This window comes from Lagopus muta, chromosome 2 (assembly GCF_023343835.1).
Source record: "Lagopus muta isolate bLagMut1 chromosome 2, bLagMut1 primary, whole genome shotgun sequence".
In the NCBI taxonomy this organism is placed as follows: Eukaryota; Metazoa; Chordata; class Aves; order Galliformes; family Phasianidae; genus Lagopus; species Lagopus muta.
Window position 1 is genome coordinate 3,567,438 of NC_064434.1, and position 15,444 is coordinate 3,582,881.

Below are 15,444 nucleotides of genomic sequence, written 5' to 3' on the forward strand. Positions count from 1 at the left end.
CCCATCCCATCCCATCCCATCCCATCCCACCCCACCCCACCCCACCCCACCCCATCCCACCCCATTCCACCCTACTCCATCCCATCCCATCCCACCGCACCCCATCCCATCCCATCCCATCCCATCCCATCCCTTCCCTTCCCATCCCACCCCATCCCATCCCATCCCATCCCACCCCATCCCATCCCATCCCATCCCACCCCATCCCATCCCATCCCATCCCATCCCATCCCATCCCATCCCATCCCATCCCATCCCATCCCATCCCATCCCATCCCATCCCATATGAGTGTGTCTGGGGGCTTTCACTCATTTTTCTGCTGTTTTTTTTGAAACGTTTGCAAGTTTGTTGGCAACCACTGGAACAAAACAGGGGACATTTCTTAACAGTGGAGACTCCAGGCTGATTGACATGCATCCAAGACAGCACAGTGTTGTGGCTAATAGTTTACTATTCCGCATTCAGGGAAGAAACACCCCCTGCTGATCTAGACAAAATACAGGCAGAAGGATCAGAAGATTCATAGATTCAGTGAGGTTGTTTCAAGACCTAAAGAACTTGACCTTCTGCCATGCTGGGTTTCTCTGTGTTGACATTCCCAGCACTTCATGCTGGGTTGGCAGAGGATGGGAGAACAGACCTGACTCCAAACTCCAGCCTGGAGCTCTGGACAGTTGGTGGTTTTTGGTGTACTAACATGTGTATTGCCACACAGATTGCTGCAACCCAAACACTTTAAGGGTGATTTAATAGGACTCAAAGACACGTGCATGTAAATTAATTTAGTTAAATAAATATCGTTTACAAGTTGATTTTTGTAGACAGTAATAACAACAAAACCACCCTGACATACACCAGCAAATGTCAGCAATGTGGTTTCACTTGGAATTGTTTTTATTAGAAATGAAGCTGCAAATCTCTATCTGAGGTACAAGAATTCCTCCTCAGATCTTCTCGTGCTCCCGGGACTCTTCACTCCATTGGGAAAGGCTCCTTGGGTTTGCATCAAAGTTCAAAGATCCTGTGATGTCATAAGGCAGGAGATTCCCAGGGCTCTTATCCATGTGGTCGGTGAGGTCTCAGATTTAGGAGCTGGGTCTCCTGCAAAGAGAAATCAGGTGGTGACCTATTCGACCTTTCTCTATCCACACAAGCAAATGATACGTTCCCATCTCAGGCTGGTGTAGACACCTGAGGTACCCGATGTACACATGAGGTGGAAGACTACTGGAGATCCTTGTGATCTGGACCTCTGATCTATATTCACTGAATCACAGAATGATTGAGATTGGATGCACTTCTGAGCCCCTTTGGTCCCCCCAAACCTCAGCAGGGCTGCCTGGAGCAGGGTGCCCAGCACCATGACCTGGGGCTGTAGGAGATCCCCAAGAGGAGCCACTATTGCTCCCTGCTCCCTGTGCCAGGGCTCTGGCAAGGCTTCACATTATTCTATTTTATTTATTTTTTAATCCTTCAGCATAGTGTTCCACAGAAACCCACTTCAATTAAATATGAATGCAAATAAGTAAAAATAGGTAAATAAGCAAAAGAAGAACAACTAATTTATGATGTCCAAAAAAGGGTAGATATGCTACAGCTCATGTAATTAGCTGCATAACTGGACCACAGCATAGTACAGCATTGCTCCACATGGTATATCTCCTACAGATAAAGAGGTTTTCTCAAGGTGCTGATGAAAACACATTTTACTTGCAGAGAGTGGAAGATCTCCTACAGCACTTTGCTCTGATATTTGGCACTCTGCACCTAATAGAACAGCCCAGGTGGAGAACTGCATTCCAGGTATGAGTTCTGACTTGCTGCTAGTTATGCTATGTTGATGCCCCTGGGTTTCTCAGGAGGAACTCCCTTACCATCTGCAGCATTTCAGCTTCCCATCACGGCAGGTTCCAATGTCAACGGAAGGAGCAGGGCATGCAATAAAAGAGCAGGAGCCATGGTTCTGCCGGCATGCTAAGGTGTCAGCAGTTTCTTGGCTGTAAGCTGCAAGATATCAAATGGAAACTGACATTCATTTACCACAGCAGAGCATAAGGAGAGATAGAGCATAAGATTACAAGGCATGCTATGTGATGTCCTGACACCGTGCTTGGATGCAGGTTTGTGATTGGGGTATCTTTGATATTGATCTCGCACCACCCAGAAAAGGTGATGTTATCCAAATTAAAATGTCTTAACTGGACTTTTTCAGGCTTTCAGCCCAAGTTTCAGCAGATGTAAATTATCATTCATTATCTTCTGATTTGAATAGCTTCCCGCATGCTCACAGGGAAGCTGTGTACACTGTTACCACATATAATGTAATAAAGCTAATACAGCATAAAAATCATGAAACCACAGCCAAACCCAGTGAATATAACACGTCCCACTAGAAGTTTTTATACAGCTCTGTATATGCTATGTAATAAGGTCAGTGACTGTTGTCACTGGTGCTGCATATGGCTTTAGGTAGCCACTGTGCTGGTTTAACCACGGCTGATATGTTCAGAGCTGAAGCCAAATGTTCAGGTGATGTCAAACTGCAACTCCATCATCACCAGGACAACTGCCTGGGCTCATCCCATGTGAAATGCTATCCCAGGTTTGGGTCAGAGGGTTTACAGGTTAAACATTACTCATTCCAACTGAGATGTTCAGCCTGGAACTCAAATTGCATTCTTTGCACATTGTTTAAGTGAATCTCCTACAAATGCCTGATGTTGGGCCAAGTGATTCTACATCCCTTCACTGAGTAGACAGGCACTTGCTGAGCTAAGAAAGGAAGTACAAATGTAAATCTACTGCAAATCAAAGCAGCAATGGAGAAAGCTTAAACTTCTCTGAAGCACTTATGAATCTCTCATTTTGCAAGATGGTGTCTTAAGCATCATCCCACTGAGCTGCCTGAACACACAGGGAGATCATCTTCTTTCCATCCTTCCAATCATATAACCAGATGCAAGATGCTCAGGGCTAGAATGAGACCACAGGCAAGTCAAGGACCTTGACTCAATAGGCTATGAATAAGGAAAGGGAGTTTATGTATGACAAGAGTCCAAGTGCATAGAGGCTAGGACTTCTCTGCACATTTCCCCTTTTAGTCTCCATCTCACCTATTTTCCATCTTACCTGGAGCAGCCTGGAAGAGGAAGAAGAGAACAGCAACAAGGAAGAAAAGGATTCTCATGATTGCCCTCTGCAGTGGAATAGCCTTTGCAGCTGTGAAGATATCTGAAGGTGTCCAGAAGCTGAAGTATGAGGCAGAAGATGGCTGGTCCCTGCACTTATAAAGGCTGTGGGTCTGGACAGTGCAGACACTTCAGGGGAGGAGGAGTGGTGAAAGTTCATTGTCCTATGACTGTAGAGATTGGTGATGTATGAAGATGTTGCAACCCAACACATTTGAAGATGCCTGACCTGAACAAGGACCAAATGACGCCCTGTGCTCAGCTGATGGGCTGCACCCAGAGAGGACACAGGATTGGAGCAGGAGGGAGGTGGGTTCCTGTGATTCACAATACTGTAAACCATGCAGGTTTGCTGATGCCTTGTGGCTCTTGGACATGATGCTGTCACAGACTGTCCCCTTCCCAGCCATGGGGTACGGCTAACATACCAAGACTGCATGAAACAGGGATGCAACAGATCCACCTGCTTGGATGGAGGAGTGGGTCAGGGCTTTGGTCCTCTCTTGAGTTGGAATTGTGGGGCTGCATGTGTAGGAGTCAGAAGTGAAAGGGCTGTGGACATCCCTCATCCCTGTCCATGAGATCTGCAACTTGGTGCAATTTCTCCCAGATGTTCCAGCACGGTTCAAAGCTCAATTGCTATCTGCATCCTTCATTTGAGACCTCAGCCATGATGTTTTACCACACCAGGAAGATGAAGTCATTAGACAGAAAGAACCAGAAGGAACACCACTGAGCATTGTGCCACTCTGTTGTGGGAGAGAACTGCATCCCAGTTCCCTTTTGGCCACCAACTAAGCTGTCTCAGAATGGTGAGCCTGTGTGCCTCAAGGCTCCTGCCTGCAATGAGTTCCTCTACCCCACTCTGATGGCTACAGCTTTAATACTTGTGCTTATCATTGAGAAATGCCACTCTTCAGGCATGTGAAAACCATACATGTTTTATTGGCATTTCTTTTTGCAAACACCGGGAGCCAAGAATCATTAATGAAATCAAGTCATGAGGGTGCTTAATTTTTTACTGCTTCTGTGCAAAAATAAATAGCAGGAAGTCAGCTAGGCTTGTGCGCGGAGAGCATGGTGTTCCATATCTGGTAAAGCAGTTGAAACAAGTTGGGTGCTGGGCATGAAGCTGGTGCTACAGCTTGTGAAAAAGCACACCATGTTCTTTTCATGGCTATGTCAGGCTTTCAGGATTTCAGAAACATGCAAAAATATTCTTTACAGTGGAAAGTGAGTGAAGAGGTTGAGTATGGTCAAGAGGAGCCAGGTGGCAAAGAAGAACACAAATTGCTTTTTTGTCCATGCTCAGCAAGTTGGGGAGCTATGTAATGCTGGGGGGACAGGTGGGACCATGTATAAGACTGTAGGATCATCTACTGCCTTGACCTCATGAGCTCCAAGGGAAGGGCAGTGAGCCTCATATCTTCCTGTGATATGTGATAGGCACTACATCCAGCAGATGTATGTAGGGTATGCATGTATGTTTCCTTCCTTTTCACCTCCTGGGCTGACAGTTTTGCATTGATCAGATATGTTTCTGAGTTGAAGTCCTTATAGAATAACCTGAGTTGAAAGGGATCAATAAGGATCATTGCGTTCAACTCCTGCCAAACATGAAGAGAAAACTGAATTCCAGACCAGCCAAAAGCAAGACATCAAGCATGAAGCTGCTTGCTATCAAGTTTGCAAGAATAACAGGACTTAATGAAGAAGGAAGATGCACTTGCATCCTTCTTACATAACCTTTCCCTGCCTGTCCCACGGATGTTTGTTTTGGGCAGTGAGGCTGCTGAGCAAATCCTGCTGATATCAGCACATGGTACTACATGATATTCAGTGCTCTTTGGACCCAAACACTGTCACAAGAGAGAAGGAAAGGGGAAATGGCTCCATCTTCCTCATTTCCCTCTGCAGTCTCTTTCCACTGAATGATAAACACAGTCCAGGCAATAAGAGCACCCACAAAGGTGGCCTGGGATTGGGAAAAGGGAGCCTGGGCAATGTGCCTTGCTTCTCCCTTCTCACTGAGAACCAAGAGGAGATGGTGGCAAACAGTCCCTAGGACACAGAGAAACCAGTAGGGCGGTTACTGATGGGGAGCTGTCTACCTTGAGGTATGCATTTGACCTGAGAGCAAAGGAGCAGGAGGAATTGCATGGGCCCTGCCCTTGTGAAGAATGGCAGATCCATCAGCCAGAAAGAGTGAATTCATAGAATCATAGAATGGCCTGGGTTGAAAAGGACCACAGTGACCATCGAGTTTCAACCACCAGGGTCACCAACCACCAGAAAGAAAAGCAGTGAGGGGCTCAGATATGTGAATACACAGCAACTGTAACAGTGGGCGGGAGGTGCAGGATGTTCATTACCCTTGATGGAGCACTTGATAGAGGCTTCTCATGCATTAAACTAGGCTTCAGAGAGAGTTCTCCAGCCCTAGTATCTGAAGTGATTGTGCAAGGTTGGCCACAGGACAGCCTCCAATCTGGCTTCCGACCATAGCAACGAGCTACGAAGGGGAGAAGTCACTGAGCAGCAAGTTATTGGAAAGTCTGTATCACAATCACTGCTTTGAAAACTGGTTCATCCTTCAGGTAGTTGAGAAAGAGGTTTCCTGATGTCCTGCGTTAGCTTTCAAAGGTGTGCCTCAGTTGCGAGGTCTCTTTTTTCCCTGTGGTTTGTATTATCTGATTTGAATCATCATGGAGATGCACTACCAAACAGATTTGATCCAGTTGCTTTCCTGCAGATTCCAGGAGAGGAAAAAAAGAAAACAGAATTTCCTACCAGGGACATTTTCAATAGACATGGGATGAGGGACATCTTGAGGGGAACAGTCAGTAATCAGTGAATGAGAGATTCAAGACAGAAAAGTGATGCGGGTGGCTTCTGGTCGAAACAAAAGCCCTTGGATGGGTGTGAGATGAAGCATTGAGAGACAAGGAGGGACCACCCTGCTTGGAGATCTCTATGACTTAAACACTACAGGTGTGCTTCACTGGGAGGAGAGGAAAATCTGAATTTATCCAGACTTAATAACAAAGATTTCTTATAGGGGGAACTTGAGGGATGGGAAAGAGATGAGCTGTGCCTACAGTACTATAATGGAACCGAGTGCTGGGAGTGAGATGTATGGCTGATGGTTAGATGCTAGCAGGGTCTTCACTGAAGCTTAGGAATGGGTCAACCAGGCATTTACTGAAAAAGTCATGGCTCAGGGGTTTGCACACACAAGAGACAGTTCTGCTATGCACCACAAATGCAACCATCTGACTTTGGAAGAAGAGAGGTTTTGTCAGCAGTCTTTCACTTCACCAGAAAACAGCTCCTGCACTTTTTTGTTGCTGGTGTAGATGTAGTTGAGTCTTAATAAACAAAGAGTGCTTCTGCAGGTCACCACATTTCAAGAAGGGAATTCCAACAGCTTACGTCACCTCTAGCATGTCAAGAATGGAGTTAAATTAAACTATTAGTGGGTTTTAAGGCATTTAAGGACACTGTAATTTCTTTGTGACATTTTATCTGCAAGTAGAGGTCCATCTATTCTGTGAAAAAAATGGGTCAGCTGAAGATTGGTCATTCTCCTTCTTCTCTTCATCCTCAGGGTCTGCATGCAATGAACTGAATTGGTAAAAGTTGGATGTGTTGTGATCTTCAGACTAGCAAAATGGGAGAGACTGATGAGGAAACTAAGACCACAGGAAGGAAATACAATAACAGATTCTGTTAATTTGAACTTTTCTGATTTCTGCATTTCCTTTCTGCTTCTGATTGAGATTCTTCTCAGATTGTTTATATCCTTCCACCTTCCCATAAAAGCTAATATAGATTGATGGGTGGATCATAGAATCATAGAATGGCCTGGGTTGCAAAGGAGCACAATGCTCATCCAGTTCCAATCCCTGCTGTGTGCAGGTCACCAACCAGCAGCCCAGGCTGCCCAGAGCCACATCCAGCCTGGCCTTGAATGCCTGCAGGGATGGGGCATCCACAGCCTCCTTGGGCAACCTGTTCCAGTGCCTCACCACCCTCTGGGGGAAAAACTTCCTCCTCATATCCAACCTCAACCTCCCCTGTCTCAGTTTAAGACCATTCCCCTTGTCCCATCACTACCCACCCTTTCCCCCTCCTGTTTATAGGCTTCCTTCAAGCACTGGAAGGCCACAATGAGGTCTCCCCAGAGCCTTCTCTTCCCTAAGCTAAACAAGCCCAGTTCCCTCAGCCTTTCTTCATAGGAGAAATAGAATAGATAAAAGGACAGACATGAAGACAGACAGATGGATAGATATACTGACAGATAAAAAGCTCCAGTTGTGGAGAAGGAACAGTTTCTTTGGCTGGATATAAATCCATATTCGGAGATATGGGAATCATGTAAATTACCTAAAAATAGGCCCCTCTGCCATGTGGGAATTCCTGGTTTGTTTCTAATGCATCTGGCTGAAATCAGCCTCGTGTTGCAATAACAACCTTTCAAGATGATAGATGTAAGAAATTGACTCCAAAACCAGACCACTCGCTTCCATGACCAGTTGTGACAGGAGAAAAGAAGTTAATTGTGAGGCTGTAATTATAGGAGGATATGCTGTAAAACATCCTGGTTTTGCATTTTAGCACTATAGATTTCTTGGCTATATCTGTTTCTACCTCTTCTCCAAAACACAGAGAAGTCATTCCCATAATATCTCCTAGGAACAGTTTCATTTTATTTTTTTTTCATATTCCTCTTCTTAGAAGACACATTTAATATTCTTTTATGAATGTTACTGAATACAGGTCTGATGTTTAGCAATGATAAGAGATCATAATTCTTGGTTTAAGAAGACATTTATTTGGGTGTGTGAATAAAATAATAACATATGTATTGCTGCATATGCTCCATGCTGAAGTGACTGAGCATCCAAACATCCCGTGAGGTAGGCTGGAATAGGTGGCCAAGATGCCAAAGTGGCTTGTGTATTAATTAAAAGCAAAAAAGGGAGTGACTTCAGCAAGGAAAGCCTGGATCTCCAGAAGCAGTGTGCTAACAGGATGTGCCCTCTGGAAGCTTCTGTGAAAGCTCATTTGCTGAGGGTTTGGATAGAGGAGGAATCCATCAAAATCAGCTCCTCAAGGCAGTGGAAATGTTGCTGGTACAAGGGCACTGACCCAGAGCAAGCCCTTCCTTACTCTGCCGTAATCCTGTAGGGATACAAAGAACCTCATTACTTTGCTGAAGTGGGATGAAGCTCAGCCTCTGAAAGACTCAGCTGCTGCTAATTACCATTAAGAATAAACATATATGTTGAGTTTGAGATGCAGTTTGTGAAAACCTTCACGTAGATGCCTACAGAGAAGGGTCCCTATGAGCTGGGCGCGTAGGTCTGCACGCAACCAGTCTGCATGAGCTGTGCTCATGGCAAACCAGATCTGTTACCTCCGGTAGTAAGTTATTGATTCAGCTCTCCTCAGAACAATAAACCAGGGGTTTTGTTTCATGATTTAAACACACAAGTTCAGTGCCATTTGAAGAGCCCTGGAGTAGGTGTTGCTTGGCCTCCAGCATTGTTTTCCCACAGGTCACATCAGCCAGACTTATCAGTGTGGCTTAGATACTCCAAGGCACCTCAAATGCCACTAAACACCACAGTTTTGTTTATTGAATCAAATCCTTTCTGTCCAGTTTCTTTCCAAATAGATTGAATTCACAGTCAGAAAAAGAAGATATCAGAATACCTTACTAGTTTCAGCTTCTACTGTAATGAATCAAGCCAGCTGGAAACAAGCATCTCAATAAGAAGAAATTCAGTTCTGAACATTAGCATCCACTGATATCATGCATGGGATACTCTATTCAGGAGTAGAGTTGAGTTGAGTTATTCCTTTGCAAAATCATTTAATAGTAGATTGCTTCTGTGCTGTCTATTCTCCGAAATTCCTAAGTGGCTGCTTCCTTAATATCATTGACATCATGGCAATGAACGTGTCCTAATATTGGTGAGGCCTGAGCTTCTTGAAACCACAACCTGACAGCTTGAGATGTCAAATTGAGATGCCTGAGACGTATCTTTGACCCTAAGCTGAAGTGCACTCCTCAGATGTGTATTTAAATCCTTAAGGACAGGAAAAGTCTTGCTACTAGGGGAGTTGCAGGCATTATTAGAGGTTGGTCTCCAAAGTCAAAAGTGCAATACAAACGCAATTGTCTTCATTCAATCACAAATTCACACCTAAGAGATGCAGGGTTGTAGGAGGAAGAAGTAGATATTTTCCTTATTGAAACCCAGGTCTTTTGGGAAAAGTACAGAGGAATGGATGATACATTTTTCCCTCTAACAGGTAAAAATACTGTCAGATATTTTTGTAATAAGTTTCTTTGTTTTCTTTTTCCCCATCTAAAATCAAATTCGGGAAGAAAATGCTGAATTCTGGGAAATGTTGGCGCTCTTGAACTTCTACTCTTGTACATAGCTCCCATCAAAATTAATTACCTCTTTAAACATGACCACTTCTCCAGCATAACTACCAACAGGACAAGAGGGAAAGGCCTCAGATTGCTCCAGGGGAGGACCAGGTTGGATATTAGGAAATATTTCTCCTTGAAAAGACCAAAATTCACCCTCCCCAGATGTGTGCATCCTGCACAAAGGAGCAGCAGGCAAACAGCAGAAGGAAAATGCTCTCCCTTCCACCCTGCAGCACTTACTTGGCACAGCAGTTTAACAGCCCCCCATGGCACGGTCCAGAGATGGTGAAGGTGGGGGGGCATGCCCCTAGACGGCAGAAATTCCCCTGGGCCTTGCATGCTGTGGTGTCAGGGAAAGATAGATCTGCTGAGCCTGTGGGGAGAGGAAGGCGTTAAAATCTCAGCTTTTAGTTTTAAACAGTGAAAGATAAATACGCGGTAATGGATAAAAATGCAACAAAGGATAAATATGCAATGAAGGATAAATATGCAATAAAGGATAAATATGCAATAAATCATATGCTGTTCATTTTTTTCAAGAATAGATTCTGCCTGAGAATAGATGATGCGTAGCCCCAGCATCATAGATTGCCTATCAGTTGGCCACAGCCTTTTTTTCTTCCTAGGCACACACTTGTGCTTGCATCTCCTCTCAGTGGTTGGGTTTATGTTGTATCTCACCTGGAGCAGCCTGGAAGAGGAAGAGGAGAACAGCGAAGAGCACGCAGAGGATCTTCATGGCTCAGCTGTGGGCTGTGTGTCCCAAATCCTCAAAGACCGAAGGAGGATGGTGTTTGTTTGAGGAAGAGGCGAGGGAAGGTGCCTGGCATTTATAGGGGTTGTGGGATTGTGAAAGTTTGACGGCTGAGTGCTCTGTCAATAAGTAACTGCACCCAACCTTTTGTCAAGCAATTGGTTATCCCCCATATCACAAGTTGCAGTGAAAGATCTGGTGAAAATGTTGCAATCTGCAACAGTGAATTTCCACTGACCGTGACGGCCAGTTGTATAATGGGGCTATTAGCCAAGCCCCAAACCTCTGGCTTTTGCAGATTTGTTTCCAGCATGGGTTCAGGCATGGAACATGCAGAGGGCTTGATGGTCAGCCATTGGAGCCCAATTCCAGCATTGGCCCTGAACCTATTGCTTGCTGACGATTCCTATAGCATTTGTCTCCCCATTCCTCTTACTGAGGGAAAGCAATGGGAAGCGTTTCAGTCCTGATGCATTTTTGCTTTGCCATTTTTTATGCAAGTTCCAGACTAACTTCACCCAGTGCAGAGGGCTGACACAAAGTTCTTTCTCTCCTGTAATTCTCACTCATATCCCACCTTGAGTTCTTTGCATTTTACCAGCTTTTGATATCCACTTTTATTTCCCCTCCTATTGCCCCAAAAGGTTTGGAGAATGGTATAAACCCGTAAGAGATTTATGGATAATAAGGGAGGAATCATAGAATCATAGAATCATTAAGGTTGGAGGTCCTTTCAGTGGCTAACATTAGCCCTGGCAAAGATGACTTTACTGTGTGTGATGTGCAGGCTTGCCACTCACTCCTGAAATGCTGAGAATCATAGAATGCTCCAAGCTGGAAGGAACCCACGGGGATCATTGAATCCAACCCCTGTCCTCACACAGCACCCCCCAAACTCAGACCCTACATCTGAGAGTGGTAGCCCAGTGCTCCCCGAGCTCCAGCAGCTCGGGGCTGTGCTCACTGCCCTAGGGGGCTGCTCCATGCCCACCATCCTCTGGGGCAGAACCTTTCCCTCACCCCCACCTGACCCTCCCTTGATGCAGCTCAAAGCACAGATGTTTGTTCAGTTCCTGCTTCTGGCATTCCGGTTCAGTGGTTTGCTTCCTTGTTATTTCATTTATTAGATTTCAGTGGGAGTTGATGCTATTTTTGTTCTAAGAATTCTTAGCAAGATGAAGACATAACTGATGCTTACGTTTAATCTACATGCTAACTGCCAAGTTTAGGCAGTAAGAAGGTAGTAGCCAGGTGAGTCACCTGCTAATGTAGTGAATAACAATAAGGTAAACACCATTTTTACTCTTTCATCCATAAAATCTAATCACCAGGGACTGCTCAGATCTTCAGAATGTTCTCTTTCATCCCCTGCCTCGTACATTGTCCAATGGTGAGGACTCTCTGCTACCACATGCAACGTTTATAGAACCATAGAACAGTAGAATCACCAAGGTTGGAAAAGACCTACAAGATCATCCATTCCAACCATCCACCTATCACCAATAGCTCTCATAAACCATGTCCCTCAACACAACATCTAAATGTTCTTTGAGCACCCCCAGGGTTGGTGACTCCACCACCTCCCTGGGCAGCCCAGTCCAGTGCCTGACCACTCTTTTGGAAAAGCAGTATTTCCTAATGTCCAACCTGAATCTCCCCTGGTGCAATTTGAGGCCATTCCCTCTCACTATTATCCTATCACTATTTAAACAAGCTCTGCTCACTTTTAGGGCTGTGCTGGTCCCCACATGCAGATTAACCCATATCGACTATCAAACAGATAATATCTCAGTGGTGCAAATTTCCATAGCATTCACAGATTTTGACACAAACACTTAATTCTCAGAGGGGGAGAGCAGCACTCCAGTAAAGCAAGCAATGTTTTAAGCCCTGCTAGCATGCGCACAGCCTTAAAATGTCATTCACAGCAATAGGAAAATTCCATGACTTTGACTGCTAACAAAAACAAAGACAGGTGCAAGCTGGTTGCTTCAGACCAGGCCAAATTTGTACACAATGCCCCGAGAGCAGAACATTTGATGTTGCATTGACCATTGGCTGGAACACGCCGGTGTGTACACGGAGCTGCTCCCATGGCTGCCAGGGCCAGGAAGGAGTTCTGCTGGAACCTCTGCTGAATGTTGACTTCCAGACATGATCTGGGAGCTCCAGGAGCTGTACGTGCCTACCCCAAGAGAATGGAGCTAAGCAAGTAGGTTGTAAGGGGTGTCACTGAAAATCTTATTTAGGAATGCTGCAGTGTGGATACGACAGAAAGAATGCCTTGAAAATATTCATAGAATCATAGAATCACCAAGGTTGGAAAAGACCTACAAGACAATCCAGTCCAACCATCCACTTATCACCAATACTTCTCACTAAACCATGTCCCTCGACACATCTAAACGTTCCCTGGAAGTTCCTCGAACGTATTAGCAGTGAATGAAAGGGTCTGTGTGGATATCTCCCTCTTTTCTTCCTTTCTTGATAGGCCAACTATCTCCAGCTAAATGTGCTTCATAACAGGTGCCGTGCCCGCTGCTGTTTGCTTTTGTTCCAATGTTTTCTCAGAGTTCTCTCAAGCACAGCTTAGAAGCTAACAGCTAGTAAAATTTGGGGATGAGCTGCTCGTAGGGTCTGAGCACTGTTATGCTTTGAGGAGTGTTTAATGATACAGGTGTACCTGTATTTGGGCACAGTAAATTTTGATTTTGCCATTTTAACTAGGAATATGCATTTAAAGCTACATAGGCACATGATTATTTAGAAGAGCATATACTTACATATCAGTAACACCATTTTTGTGCCTACGAATACTTCAGTAGTCTCCTTACATTCTTAATTATGGCACAAATCCTTGCAATACTTACAGTGATTCATATTTGTGGCGTTTCGTCTTTCATTGGTCAAAAGCAAAGTAAGAGAATAAAATCTGACAATGCTTTGTTCTTCAGTTGCCTTAAGCTTCCAAGATTTAGCTAATCAGATGAAGGAACATGGACTGAAATCTTACATTCCTCTTATAACCAAGTACATGTAGGGTAATTTTAACAAAAACATACAGGTTTTTCTAAATGAGAGAATGCCAATGGATGAGCAAATTCCTAGCATCCTCAAAAAGGCACACAGGTCTGATGCAGGCAGAAAAGGAGACTGAAAAGCCACTGTATGCACCGAGTTCAAGGACACCATACTGCTGGAGGCTGGCAACCTGGTCAATTATTACCTATTGGCAGCTTGGCTACCCTTGGTTGCTTTTATCTCCATTGCATTTGTCATCGTGTTGCAATCCATACAGTGAGTCAGTTAAATAAACCTGTGCACACAGGTGCTAAAAAACTACACAGCCAATGTAACATCCCCATAAAATCTGTGCAAGATGAAGATTCCCCTGTAAAGATGGAGTTAGAAGGAATGACAACAAATGTACGTGAGGGAGAATGTGAGGCAGGAGGTGCTGATTGCTATGGAGAGAAGGCAAATTCCTCTCCAGCCTTATCCTAGAATCATAGAATCATGGGATGACTTGGGTCGGAAGGGACCTTAAAGTTCACCCAGTCCCAACTCCTGCCACAGCTTGGTTCCCCTCCAGCAGCTCAGGATGCCCAGAGCCCATCCATGGCCTTGGGCACCTCCAGGGATGGGCACCCACAGCTCTGGGCAGCAGTGCCAGGCATCACCGCAATCTCAGTGAAAGCTTTCCCTCTGAATTCCAATCCAAATTTCCCCTCTTATAGTTTGCTGCCATTTCAACTTGTCCTACCAGTCCATGCAAAAAGTTGATTTCTCTCCTGTTTATAACATCCCTTTAAGCATTGGAAGGCCACAATGAGTCCTCCCCACAGCCTTCACTTGTCTGATGAGTTTCCTGATCTCTCACATATCACCGTTTCTGGAGTGCTGCATCTCCTGGTGATGTCAAGTCTTCTGTGCAGATGCTATTGTAGGAAACAGCACAAACAGCACACTGTAGGTGTCCCTATTATTGCAGGGAGTTGGACTAGATTATCTTTAAAGGTCCCTTCCAACACAAACGATTCTGTGATTCTATGGGGTCACATACATCAGGCAGGTCAGTGTGGCATTGACCTTCACCTACACACACGTGATGGTTGGCATAGATAACAGGCAAGTCTGCTGTCTCTGCCGTGTCCAAAATCTCATTATTACTCACTGAGGTGTAGCTGATATTGCCAGTGAAGCCTGGACAGTGATTCAGCCAATCTCTCTGTGTCTGCTCTAACAGATTAAATAGTGTCAGGACTGGAGCGCTGGAGTTTGATCATCCATAATAAATTTTTGGAATGGCCTTGGCAATTTTGACCTCCGCTAGCACTCTGCCAAAAATTCCTGAGCAGTTTCAATGCTAAATCCAGGCTAGAAAGTATGCCAGCAGGCAGTCTGGTGTGGTAACCTTGGTCAGGAAGCAGAGATGGTTGCATAATATGGGTATGGTTGCTCACACTATCAGATCTCAGGACCTAGAGAAAGGCATTGCTTACTAGTATAGAAATGCAATTTTCCAGCCTGTATGTGCAACTAATGGTACTGCAGGCATGCATGGCTTCTAAAATCCTTGCTGGAAATCAACTGGCTCTGCTTCCCAGTTGGGCAGATGGCGAACTGTGAGGAATAATACTAACAGCAAGATTATTGCTGACCTGAAAAATGCAGGATGCCCAGGGAATTAGAAAAGATGGTTTGAAGTACAGTACTTCAAGGAGCAAAGAAAACAGGCTACATGTAGGACTCCCTTTGAGTAAGGAGATGGTTACTTCATATCTAGTCCTCTGGAGAGCAGATTACATCTCCTGAGGTCAATGTCACAGGCAAAACCTGGTTGTGTAACCCATGATGTAATCAAGAAGATAATCAATTTCCAATGAACAAACCAGTGCCTTATGAAATGTGCGCAGGGGCTGGGTGCTTTCTAACACCCTATGGGCTACATCTGCTGGGGAAAGGAAGGGAAGGAACAGCACCTGACTGGGGATCAGGCTCTCTGCCCTTGTGGCTTCATCACCACAATGCTTGCTTCTTAGTTACTATCTTG

The 15,444-nt window shown here is 44.8% G+C and overlaps 1 long non-coding RNA gene across 1 annotated transcript; it reads right to left on the reverse strand.

Moving 5' to 3' along the window:
* Positions 1–872: 872 nt before the first annotated feature.
* Positions 873–1,991, reverse strand: LOC125689550 (uncharacterized). The gene is made up of 2 exons (XR_007375336.1): positions 1,876–1,991; positions 873–1,102 (listed from the first exon to the last, which is right to left on the reverse strand). It is a non-coding gene; the product is annotated as an uncharacterized LOC125689550 (long non-coding RNA).
* Positions 1,992–15,444: the final 13,453 nt, after the last annotated feature.